Source organism: Urocampus carinirostris, chromosome 11 (assembly GCF_059441175.1).
Source record: "Urocampus carinirostris isolate Australia breed hairy pipefish chromosome 11, RoL_Ucar_1.0, whole genome shotgun sequence".
In the NCBI taxonomy this organism is placed as follows: Eukaryota; Metazoa; Chordata; class Actinopteri; order Syngnathiformes; family Syngnathidae; genus Urocampus; species Urocampus carinirostris.
Window position 1 is genome coordinate 41179065 of NC_142359.1, and position 13529 is coordinate 41192593.

At 42.3% G+C, this 13529-nt stretch overlaps 2 pseudogenes; both read right to left on the minus strand.

Annotated features, from left to right (window-relative positions):
- Positions 1-11148: 11148 nt before the first annotated feature.
- Positions 11149-11314, minus strand: LOC148357384 (U2 spliceosomal RNA; annotated as a pseudogene).
- Positions 11315-12731: 1417 nt separating this feature from the next.
- On the minus strand, positions 12732-12901 carry LOC148357385 (U2 spliceosomal RNA; annotated as a pseudogene).
- Between the last annotated feature and the right edge of the window lie 628 nt (positions 12902-13529).

Here is a 13529-nt window from a genome sequence, read left to right on the forward strand (position 1 = left end):
TCTGACCCTGACATTACCACCTACGGCAGATATGTTGCAAAACTGTCTGAAGACCTGAGGGAGGCTATGTCAATTGCTCAGGAACATGCAAAAAAGGAACAGGGCAGACAGACTCGACTCTATAACAGGGCAGCAAAAGGGCCGTCAATTGGAGTTGGAGATAGAGTCCTTGTGGCGAACAAAAATGAGAGGGGCAAGCGAAAATTGGCTGATAGGTGGGAGTCTAGCATCTACACTGTTATTGAGATGAACCCTCAAACACACACATTCAAAATTCAAGACACCATCACAGGGAATGAGAAGGTTGTTCACCGTAACCTGCTGATGTTGGTTAACTTTCTCCCAGTTCAAGACCAGCCCTCTCTCCAGTCTGATTTGTCTTTGTCCTCTGCACAATCATCTGCCTCTGTTTGTTCTTCAATGACCAGTCCCACTGTCTCCGAAGAATCTCATGCTCGTGTGCCTGCTCAGCTAAACCGGTCTGGATGTGCGGCAGATGATGCGCAGAGTCTTGTGAGCATCTCAGGCCCTGACAACTACACAGATCTTACGCCTGCGTCTGGGGAGAGAACCAGAGAGTGGGTGCATGGGCTGAACTCTGAAAGTTCTGATCACTCTGGTCATTCCTTGACCACTCATACTCACGACACTGCTGTTAGGGATGACATTTCGACTCTTAGTGAGCATGATCATGTTCAATCTGTAGTGGCTGCTGTCTCTGGAGGTAACGTTAGCCACACTGATCAACCAGAGTCTGCACCACACCACACTACACGCCTGGGTCGTGTTATATGACCAGTCAACAGGCTTCTTCACACTATGGCTAGACAAGATGTCACCAGACACCTACAGTGTAATGTTTAGACTATGCGTAACACAGTAGTTCGAGCTCTTGGGGCATGACATTTTTTCCCTTTAAAATTCTTCTGAAATAACTTGGTTTTGGAGAGAATGTTTTGTGCTCATTTATGTCTTATATATGTCTTGGGTGAATGTGGAATGTGCAAGGCATTCTATAGCCGGTGGCTGGTTCAGAGAATTTTCTCTGTCCACTGCATCCTTAAAGGATACTTCTCAAGTCGGTCCTAATATGTGTGACCCAATGACTACTGTTATATATTGATTTTGATTTTATAACCAAGTGTCAGATTTTGTCCAGAATTCGGTGGGGGTGGGTGTAACAGAGTTGAAATTTGATTGTTTTGAATGTTTTTTTGAATTCTCACAAAATCTGTGTTTTTGTTGTATTATTGTTAATATTCCGGTACCTCATTCAGTTGTTAAGTCATGGGCGTCTGCGACTGTTTTTTTCGTTTGGCACTTTATGGGCTTCAGCGCTTGCTTTAAGTGAGTTTGTAAGCGTTTAAGATAATTGCAGTCGTGAACAGAGGCCCCTGACTTTTGTATTGTTTTGTTTATTGAATGCAGGCAATAAACCCAGAGATTGTGAAACCTTGTGTCGTGCATGAAAGGGGGTCGCTACACAGGCGACTGGCAAAAATGTTTTTTGTTGGTTCTGAGGCTTTGCCGGGGGACTCGTGTTTCAGAGTTTTACAATATCTAAACTGGTTGTGACTTTTGTGAAGGCTTTCTGGATCTTGGAATAAAAACTTCTAAAAGACGAGGTGGCCTCTAAGGTGAGGGAATGTGAGGTCATGCTCACTTAAAGCCAGGAATGATGACAGATAAATCAGCGAGGATTTATATCCACTCATGGCATCACCAGACATGAGTCTCAGGGGGTGCATATGATATTCACAGGAGTACACAACTATTATTACCCCCATTTTTTTTACACAGCAATAATACACGTTAAACTTAACCAACAGCCGATACAGCAGCAGTTTACTCAATGTTTAAAACAATAGAAAGCTGGCTACTTTCTAGATGTGTTTTTTTCCTCTTCTAAATGGTCATTATGCATTTTTTTCCAATGGATTCTATGTTGTTGACTTTAAGTTTGTTGGGTATATTAAAAGCTTAAAATATTTTGTAGTTTACTTTTATTTTTTTTATGTTTTATCCGTGTCTGATACTTATGACGAAATGTTACCGGACACCAGCCATAAAGTTGCCTGCCCCATTTTTCACTACTTGAAACACAGTAAGACAACTAATCGCAGAAAAACATCGTTGCAAAGTATTAAGGGTTGATAATCAGAATATATAACAGAACAACAATTTAAAATTAAGTTCATTATATAATCTACTTATAACATTCATGACATGTGTATGACATCGCTGTTTTCCAGCTATCAGTATGTACCTGTATTTACTCATATTCATTCATTCAATGTTTGCGTTGCGTTGTCTGATGCAAGCCACGTAAACTCGCCTTTCCATGATGCTTTTAATGTACGTTCATCAATTTTGTAAGGTTCTTTTGAATCTTTCTTCCGGGGCTGAGGTTTTGGCTTGATTCCTGGTAAGGATATGTCAGAGTGTGCAGTTTCCTCATGCGTGAGAAGATAAGCAGGACATTGTGGTTCAGCCGTTAAGCATATTTATTCATCAGCAGCAAGCAAACAAGAACACGGCTCCATTCAATACAACATGACGATCAACAATTAGCAAAACGAAAAATTGTGCGTGCGTAATGACGTCACACAATGGAAAACGTTTTACCGCAATACCACGAGTAAGAGCGCAATTAAATTGACAAATCTTAACAATTCCTAACCACTTCTCCATTTTTCTTGTGTTCTCTGTGTACTTTGGTAAATATTATGCAAATATACGACCTTATACTGTAATGCTCGGGAAATTCTGGAAGCACAAAGTTAAAGTTAAAACAAAGGAAGATTTTGAGATCGGAATAAAACGTTAAAACGGGCAGACGTTATTTCAGACACTGGTTTTATGTTTCCAGTCTTTTTCCTGGTTGTGTTTTACAATTAGTTATTTTAAACAACGGTTTTCTTTATTATTGTATTTTAATTTCTTGTGTCACTGAAAGGTCAATACGTATTTTAAATTGACATTTTTTGTTTCACACAGAGATTCCGGTTGCTTGACTTTAAAGTTGCTTAGTATAAAAAGGTTCAAAGTTTGAATGAGTTAAAAGTTCCCTGGAGGTTGGAAAAAATAAATGCTATAATCCTGCAGAATAATAGATTTGTTTATTTAAAAAAAATATTAATTCTGTGCATAGTATTAAATTATTATGGTTAATATTCTGATCAAAGGGACCCTAAGAAATCGGTCTTTTCTTCTTTTTTTTGTTCTTTTTGCCTTTTTCTTCTCATTCGTTTCTATTGTGTTTCTAGCTTCTTATTCTTTTACGCTTTTTTCCTTGTTTTTCTTCTTGTGTTCTTTATTTTACTTTCTCTTTTTCCTTTTTTTATTTAATTTTTTCTACATCCACTTTTCTTATGGTGGGCAGAGGGTATCTGTGATTTGGCACTGCCCACCCCTGCCCCTCTTTGGTCACGCTTCTGTATCCACTATGAGTTTTGTCTACTAAGAGACAAAGTGTTAGAACTATTCTGGAGGTTATCGTCACCCATGTGGGGAGTTACGGAAATAGCCTAAATTTGGTCCACACAGCAGCTGAGTTTAGAGTAAGATCGGAGGTTTAAAGCCACACCAGTCCCACGGTCATATAATATGTCCACGCAAGTTGACATCGGAAAACTGAGCGCAGGCTCTCGAAAAGCCCATTGGACCATCTTGTTTTCAATCCCAGCCGCCTCTTTTTGCATGATTAAAAGAACATATGAGAACTTTGCATCTGGCAGATGTGACCATAAATCACCAGTTGGCTCGGTGACTGGCTGCCTGACAAATACTCGATGATAATTCCAACCCCCAACCCGTCCTAAAAAGGGGCAGAAAAGAAAGAGAGATAAAAGGAAAATACTTCTCACTGGCCCTTTTTCAACACTTTAAATTCTCTGTAAAAATCCTGCGAATACTCAGATTAAGATACAGTAATATCTCTGTACTCAAACAAGTCTACTCAAACAAATCGGTTAACCAAAAATTTGCGGCCACACAATTGCAGTTCACTTTTTGGTAGACAGAAGGGCTGAAGAGAGCCAACCGGCTTGATAAAAATATACTCCGCTGGTTCCTGCTAGCAGAAATGGTCAACCGGGGGATAAACGACAGCAACCGCTCAGGTTCTGCGGGCATTTCTTTCCGCTGCCAAACTTTTTACCCAATACAGCAGGGGTCTCTAACCCTTTTCAAGCATCAAACTACAAATTGTTACTAATAAAACTTTTTTTTAACTACAAAATCAAAACTACCCAGCACTGGTGAGCTATTTTAAGAACAGGTTCGCGGGCACCTCAACTGTCCTAAGGGGCAGCATGGTGCACTACATTGGAGACCCCTGCAATACAAATTGCCACACAAAAGTTTTACCCCCCCCGCACGCTAGCTTTGTCACTCAAAATCGGAGATAGAAATTTTTGTATTTAACAGACATTTTTGAGATGTTACAGATTTTAAAAACAAGTTTAAAAATCTGCTTTGATGGAATAGCAAATGTAAAATATCTTCTGGTGCTGTATGTCGAAGTTGTGAGTGGAAGGTAGTCAGCGCTTGAGGTTTTGTGGGAGTGTGTGTTTAGAAGGTTTGGAGCGAGGTGTGAGGCCTTGAAGTGACAAGCTTGGAATTTACGAGCAAGACAGTGACAAAAAACAGCCGGCGGCCTCGCAGCTTGCCTGCACCTTGTACCATTTAACAATCCTTTCTTTCACTCTCCTTTCGCTTCCCTTTCTTTCAAGATTCAATGTGTTTATTGTCATATGCACAGTAAAAAACCAAGATTCCCTGCACAATGAAATTCTTACTTTGCTGTCCACACAGTTGCGGGCATAATAAAACTAACAAACTACATACATGTATACGTAAAAAAATATTACAAGTACAATAAAACACAGTTGAAAGTGACTGTAGTGCAAGAATAGTCCAAGTATGGTCCAGTTTAAATGTCTGTAGTGTAATAGCGTGTCTGTAGTGTGCTGAACGTGTCTGTGGTATATTGTTCGATCAGCAGCCGTTTAAGAGTCTGATAGCAAGGGGTAAAAAGAGTTCGGGTTGTCCTGCATTTCACACTCCTGTACCTCCATCCTGAGGGCATGAGTGTAAACAATCCTTGTTGTGGGTGGGCGGGGTCCTTAAAGATGGAGGCAGAACTGTGGATTCTGCGGTGGTATATGCTCTTCAGAGAGGGCAGTGGAGTCCTGGTGATCCTCAGAGCGTTCTTAACCACTGTCTGCAGTTGTTTGCGGTCCATGGCTGTGATACTGCTGTACCAAACAGTGATGCAGTTGGTCAGGATGCTCTCCACTATGCAGCTGTAGAACTTGCTGAGGATATTGCTTGACATTAGAAACTTCCTCAGCCTCCTCGGGAATTACAGTCACGGTTGAGCTTTCCTGACCATCTATGTGGTGTTGAGGGTCCATGTGAGGTTCTCAGTGATGTGTAAACTGAGGAACTTAAAGCTGCTCACCCACTCTACTTCAAGCTTCCGGAAAAATAGTGGCTGATGAGGTCGCCACCTCTTGCTCATGTCCACTATCATCTCCTTGTCTTATCCGTATTGAGGGTGAGGTTGTGTCCTCACACCATGTCACCAGACTCGCCACTTCCCTCCTGTAGGCCGTTTTGTCCACCGCAGTGATGCGACCTATCACTGCAGTGGCGTTGACGAACTTTAGGATGATGTTGTCCTTGTCAAAGGCGACGCAGTCATGCGTGAAGAGGGTGCAGAGGATTGGGCTGAGGACACATGCCTGCGGGGTTCCTATGTCGGTGGTGATGCTGATGTCCTATTTCCAATTCTGACAGACTGGGGTCTGCCACTTCGAAAGTCCAGGAGCCAGTCGCAGATGGGGGTGCAAACCGATTGTGGATAGTTTGTGGGTGAGTTTATGGGGGATGACCGTGTTGAAGGCAGAACTGTAATCTACAAAAAGCATCCTGATGTAGGAGTCTTTGTTTTCCAGGTGGGGACAATGGTTGTGGTCTTAAGGCAGGAGCGAACTGTGCTTTGGATGAGGAAAAGGTTGAAGATAGAGGTAAAAACATTTGCCAGCTCATTGGCACGTACTCTGAGAGCACGGCCAGGGATGTTGTCTGGTCCTGCTGCTTTGTGGAGGTTGATTTTCTTCAGGACTCTGAGTACTTGACCTGATGAAACTATTGATTGTTGTGAGAGGAGTCTGGTGGTCGAGGTGTGTGTGTGTGTGTGTGTGTCTCTGTTTGTGGCCTCAAAGCGGGTGTAGAATTCATTTAGGTTGTCCGGCAGGTTGTACGCCGAGCGGATTGTGTTGGGGGTGGTCTTGAAGTCTGTGATGTGCTGCAAGCCTCTCCACATCTGCCCAGAGTCAGTTGTGGAGTAGAAGCCATCAAATACCTGGATATGGCCTTCGGTATTTGCCCAATGTATTCATAGCTTAAATGCCAAACCAACAAACCTCTAGATTTTCTAAATATTGCCCTTCCTCATTAGAAATTCGATGAATGTCAGATGCTAAACTACGCACAACATATGAGCATGTATGACATGAATCTGTTGTGAAATTGCCATGTAGCGGGTGACAGAAACCCGATGGTAATGTTCTGTAGAGGAACTAAACTGATACAAATCCATTTCCCCTAACATTTTTCCAATACATGTGTGTGTGTGTATCTGGGCAGCATGGCAGTGCAGTGGTTAGTGCGTGTGTGGCACAGTTCTGAGGTCATGAGATTGAACCTTCCTGTGTGGAGTTTGCATGTTCTCCAGGTACTTACATGGGTTTCCTCCGAGCACTCCGGTTTCCTCCCACATTCCAAAAACATGCATGTGAGGTTAATCGGCCGGTCCAAATTGTCCCTAGGTGTGAATGAGCGAGTGGATGGTTGTCTGTCTCAGTGTGCCCCACAACTGGCTGGCAACCAGTTCAGGGTGTCCCCTGACCACTGCCCGAAAATAGCTGGGATGGGCTCCAGCAAGCCGACTGTACTGAAGATAAGTGGTGCGGATAAAGGATGGATGGATAAAGATATATATATTAGACGCTCTCCTACGATCGTTGTAAGTTGTATTTGTTCGCGAGTTGCTTCGGTGTTATATTTTGTATGGAATGTATGTTTAAGGTTTATATTAGGTATGTTTAAAGTTTATACAAGTATGTTTAAGGTTTATATAAGTATGTTTAAGTCTTGTATAAGTGCCCTGTATTGTTTTGTACTGAAAAATGAACATTTAATAAATTAAAATGTGCTATAAAGATAAATAACGTGAGGTTTAACTTACTTTTGGAAGAGGGGCTTCAAGGGTTAAGCTACTTCCTCCTCCGTGTTGGAAAGAAGCCGAAAAAAAGCGAACACATCAAGCTTCCTTATTCCACTTTCATTTCAAATGGAACAGCTCGCCTCTTCTTTACACTTAACACCAACCATCTTGAATACACAAGATATTAAACAATAAATAATTCTTACCTCATTGGAAATAGACAACAGTATGTCTACACACGAACTGGAAGAGAAAACTGGATGCTGGATGAGCTCTCACACCGCCACACGCCGGTAGCGACAGAACGAAGCACTATCCTGTACTAGGAAAAGAGTACACAATACAAAATCCAACTTACAGCAATGTCCGAATATTTTTTGACATCCCGAAAAAAATATTCGAATGTACCATTGTTCGTAACTAGAATGTTCGTAAGTAGGGGAGCATCTGTATATGTATACAGTATATTTCATCAAAGTCCATAAAGAGACTCGTAAATTAGGTCTATCTGGTGGTACCCTGAGTCATTCAGGGTTACGCCTGGGAAATAGATGAGTGTTCTCTTGAGGGGGCAGCTCCTCTGTAACTGAGGGTGTCGCTGAACTAGGGTCAGCGCTGGTTACAGGATCAGGAAGACGGCCTGGTTGATCTGGGGCCTGTGGATGAGAATTCACCAGCTAATCCACGTGACTTCTCCAGGTGTGTGCACAAGTGTCTACTTTGTACATCAGAGGATAGCTCCTGGTGACAATCTTTCCATGTGTCCTCTTATCCTCACGATAGTCATGTGCCTGTACCTTATGTCCGACATCAAAGCTTCCTGCTGTGCAGAACTATTAATTCTACACTTTTCTCCTCAGGTTTGGTTTCAGAATGTCAATGCGAGATCTGAGCTGTCTGTTCATAAACAGCATTGCAGGTGTCTGATTGGTTGTTGCATGGATAGAATTGCGGTGCACTAGTAAGAAATTGTCAATTTTGTGTTGAAGAGAGATGCCTTCTTTCGTAATTGCTTTGATGGACTTTTTGAATGTTTGAACGAACCTTTCGGGTATGCCGTTTGTTGCTGGATGGTGAGGTGCTGACCTGAAGTGTTTGACAACATTCTTTTTAATGAAATCTTGAAACGCTGCAGATGCATGTTGTGGGCCTTTGTCGCTCACAATCTGCTCGAGCAGACCATTCCTTGCAAAGATGGTTCTCGGAACAGAGATAGTATTTTCTGAGGTCAGACTTCATTGGAACTACTGGCCATTTTTAGTCAGCATCGACCGCTACATTGAGCTCATGAATGGTATAGCAAAAATTAATGTGTACCCTCTGCCATGGTGAAGATGGCCATTCCCACAGATGTTGGGGAGCCAGTTGCGGTGCATTTTGAATGCTCTGACACCCGGGGCAGGTCTTGGTGATGTCTTCGATTTGCTTATTTACCACTGGCCATCATACATAGCTTGTAAGGTCCTACAACACGTGATCCACGCATCAAGTTTCCCTGGCAAACTGACAGCTGATTATGCCTGCACAGAACTCTGAAAAACAGGAATTTCCATGTGCAGGCCAACCTTGCATCATGATGTCATACACCTTGGAAAGTGTTGGGTCATTCGTATCATGGCATTTTTAACTGGTAGCTGATCCACCAATGTTGTGTTAAACATTTTAGCTGGGTCACCTTTTGATGGCGTTTCTTTTTCAGATGTTGACAGTGGGAGGTGTGACAAACCGTCAGCGTTGCAGTGATTTTTAGTCCCTTTAAAGTCAATGTAATGTGAGTGTGCTTCAAGGAACAAGGCCTGCAGTCGCGCTGCTGACATAACTGGAATTCCTTTCCGTGGATTGAATTTAGACACGAGAGGCTGATGATCTGTCACTAAGGTTTGAAAAACTCTTATGAATGGATGCAATATACTGCGTTTTTTCCTCTCTGCTATATCGTCTGTGCATGTTGTGGAGCGAGGCCCATATACGTTCCCTCCAAAATAATTTTACTCACCTGTTGTCAGTCCGTCAGCGAACCTCTGTTTTCACGAGGCAAGCCTGTCAGCCTGACTTCAGTCCTCATTATCTGTACCATTATATTTTAAATGGAATATTCCCTTACACTGGTGCTTAACTAAAAGCTTATAAAAGTATGGATACTTACTAGTTCCTATCTGTGTTGTGCCGAAAAACGCACTCCCCACGTAAAATGTCCCCCCTCGCGGAAACGTTACCAAAATTACTTTGTATCTAATTTTGGGGGGATTGTAAATCAAACAGTAAAGCACGGGACATTTGCACCTTGTATAGAAATCACTTAAACATGTTTAAAATAATTATTTTGGAGAAATTACATTTTCGTTTGTCTCTCATTTTATCTATTGGTAATTTGGCAGTTCGTTTTGGGTTGATAAGCGTTATGGTAGAGCACATAGCAGTTTCAATGCATATGATTTTTGGAACATTTCTGTTTTGCTGGCTGTCCAAAAACATGCAGTAAGCAGCCAGGATGACCGCGAGCCAACGAAAAAAAAAACAATTACTGCAACAAACATGAACCCAGCCAGGAGAAAAAACAAGGAGCACCGCAGGCAAGCCAGTTAGACGAATGCTAACGGGCGTGACCTAGACCAAACAAAACTGGAAGCCTTCAGGAGCCTGCACGCTGAAGGGGAGCTATGAGGACAATATTATTTTAATTGCAAGACAAGCGACAGTTTTCCCTGCGACCAGATCCAGAAATTCTGTTCTGAGATGGGCAGATTTAGTAAAATATTGTCAACTCTAAATGTTTTGCTTTGATTTTCAGTATTGTGCTTTATCATTTAAACTAAATTAGTATATTACAGTAAATTGCTCTTCTTGTTTTCTATTTGGGATGTTCTTTAAGTGTATTGTATGTTTGAGCACACAAGCACTTTGGAAGACTCAGGAACAGTGGCGATTCTAGGTTCTACACACAACAGAATTTCACAAGGACAAACTTTGGGGCTTTGTAATTTTAATAAATAACCAACAAATTGTAGCAAGTATAGTTTAGTTTTATTTCACAAGTTATCAATATTACATACAATTCATACACAATTATGAACATTTTGAAGTTTCTGTTTATTCTAACAAAGTGCAAAATGATAAATGATGTTACATTAAAATCTACCGTTTCACATTTTTTTAAAACAAACAAAAAAACCTTTAAACTTAAAGCCTTTGAATAAAGCAATGGTTTTCGACCTTTATCTTTAAACAAACACCCCCTGAACCTCACCATAAGACTCCAAACGCCCCCTTGACCCCTGCTAATGCTCCACTTAGTATTAATAATAAAATGAACCAATAACCTCCAATATGAGCACCACCCCCAATCACATGATCCATCTCCGGGCCTTGGCTTGAGCAAACGCGGTGACCATGTCTTTAAGATTCAAAGACCTTCGCACCCTGTTCTCAATAGAGATGAGTGCAAGACCAGAAAGTCGATCTTAGGACATACCGTAAATTCCGGACTATAAGCCGCTACTTTTTTCCCAAATGTTCAGCCCTGCGGCTTATTCAGTGAAGCGGCCAACTTATGTAATTTTTCTAACGGCCACCAACGGCGCTGGAGTATAAAAGGTAAGATTAAGACCAGTAGAATATGTGCGTCGAGAAAGACTGCATCCTTTTATTTTACGTTCAATTGTCCGTATGACAGGACATCTTTCCGACAATGAGGAAGACGCCTTTTGTGACGATAATTATGTGGAGGAAGTTGTGGACGATCTACTGTTGGGGTTTTGGGGTTTTTAAAGGTTATTGATATATCTTCGTTATTCATTATCCATTATCCGTTATCGGTCAGTTCATAATACGCTACAAAGCCTAGGAGCCGGGACACTTACTCTCAGCCAAAAGGCCAAGCTAAGGTCCTAGCCCTAAAGCCTTGCTGCGATCATTGCGTATGCACCGTTCCCGGAGGTACTGCAATACCGGGCCGATGCGTGGAGTGGACAGAGCAAGCTCATATTCCATCTCCGAAATGCAAAAATCAAATTCTAAACAGACATATACGTGTTTTTGGTTTGAACAAATTTATTGACACTAATAACAAAAAAAAACAATCATGACAATCACAACAGCAATCAAGCACATTCACAATATTATGTTACAATATGATGTTATTACCAGCAAACAAGTGAGGATTTGAACAACCCCTCTCGAAAATCCTATTAACAAGCAAGCATATTCACAATTTCATTATATGACATCTTTGTTAGTGTCAATAGATTTGTCCAGGCCAAAGTTGATTGGCCTGAACAAATCCCCCGACACCAACAACAGAAAACAATTATGACCAACACAACAGCAATCAAGCATATTCACAATATTATATTCCAATATGACGTTTTTAACAGCAAACACAATGTGAGGTTTGAACAACCCCTCTCGAAAAACATATTAGCAATCAAGCATATTCACAACTTCATTATATAACATCTTTGTTAGAGTCGATAGATCCGTCCAGGCCAAAGTTGATTGTCCTTGGTCTGAACAAATCCACCGACACCAACAGCAGCAAAGACAAAAACGACAATCTCAACAGCCATCAAGCATATTCATCAATTAAACAATTTCAGAGTTATTTTCTTTTAACAGTAGTTAACCAGCGTGTAAAAGGCAATACTATTGTGCAAGGGCGAAGCTCTGCCATCCCACCCTCCCAAGCAGTATTCTTACAGTCCTCTGTGTGGGTCTTCTCCCTTCTGTGTGGGTCCTCTCCCGTCTGGGTTCCACAACCCAGGCCGTTGCTGCCGGGACTCCCACAGTGTAGCTCCCGTTGCTGCCGGGACTCTCACAGTGTAGTTCCGGTTCCCCCCCTCTGGGTGGGTGCAGACGAGTCTTCTTTATTGCTGCGTCCTAGCCCCGCCGCTCGCAGATTGTATGGTTTCCGCAGCCATTTGTAGCACAGCCACGGGGGGGATCTGCCTGCACCTCCATACCAGCAGGTTTCTGGAGGTCCAGATGGCGTCCTTGATGGCGGCGAGAGTGAGCCAGTCCCTGGCAAAGTCGTTCTGAGACCTCATCGAACGACTCACCCCGTAACTGTACTGTGCATCAGGGACCTCCCCTGCTGGCAAGTCCGGGAACTTTCCTAGTTGGTCGGCCATTGTCCACAAGACCTCGGCAGCACTGCATTCACAAAAAAGGTGCCTCACCGATTCCTGGGCGCCACAGCCGGGTCGAGGGCACGTCGAAGTTGCCGACATACCTCGGTGGTGCATTACGGCTCTGACTGGGAGAACTTCATGAGCCACCATCCATGACAAGTCTCTTAGTCTGTTTGGGAGGGCAGGATGATTCACGTTGCTCCAAACATATACGGGGTTTTGGGGTTTTTAAGGGTTATTGTTCTATCTTCGTTATTCATTATCCATTATCGGTCAGTTCATTAAACGCTACAAAGCGTAGGAGCCGGGACACTTACTCTCAGCCAAAAGGCTAAGCTAAGGTCCTAGCCCTAAAGCCTTGTTGCGATCATTGCGAATGCACCGTTCCCGGAGGTACTGCAATACCGGGCCGATGCGTGGAGTGGACAGAGCAAGCTCTTATTCCATCTCCGGAATGCAAAAATCAAATGGCCAAGATGGCCAAGCTAAGGACTCAGCATCAGGCCAAGCTAAGAACATAGCATCAAAGCCTTGCTGCCAAGGTAATACGAAGTAGACCATCCAAATCAGAGCAAGCTCTTAGCAGAACATCCTGATGCTCATATATGTGTTTTTTTTTTGGTTTGAACAAATTTATTGACACTAAAAACAGAAAACAATCATGACAATCTCAACAGCAATTAAGCACATTCACAATATTATATTCCAATATTACGTTTTTAACAGCAAACACAAAGTGAGGTTTGAACAAACCTTCTCGAAAATCAAACATATTCACAATTTCATTATATAACATCTTTGTTAGTGTCAATAGATCCGTCCAGGCCAAAGTCGATTGTCCTCGGTCTGAACAAATCCACCGACACCAACAGCAGCAAAACACAGCCATCAAGCATATTCACATTTTTTTTATATTTGACAATATGACGTGACGATATGACGTTTTAACATTTTTTCCTGACATTTTCAACATCAATTAAACAATTTCAGAGTTATTTTCTTTTAACAGTAGTTAACCAGCGTGTAAAAGGCAATACTATTGTGCAAGGGCATAGCTCTGCCATCCCACCCTCCCAAGCAGCATTCTTCCAGTCCTCTGTGTTGGTCCTTTCCATTCTGCGTGGGTCCTCTCCCTTCTGGGTTCCACAACCCAGGCCGTTGCTGCCGGG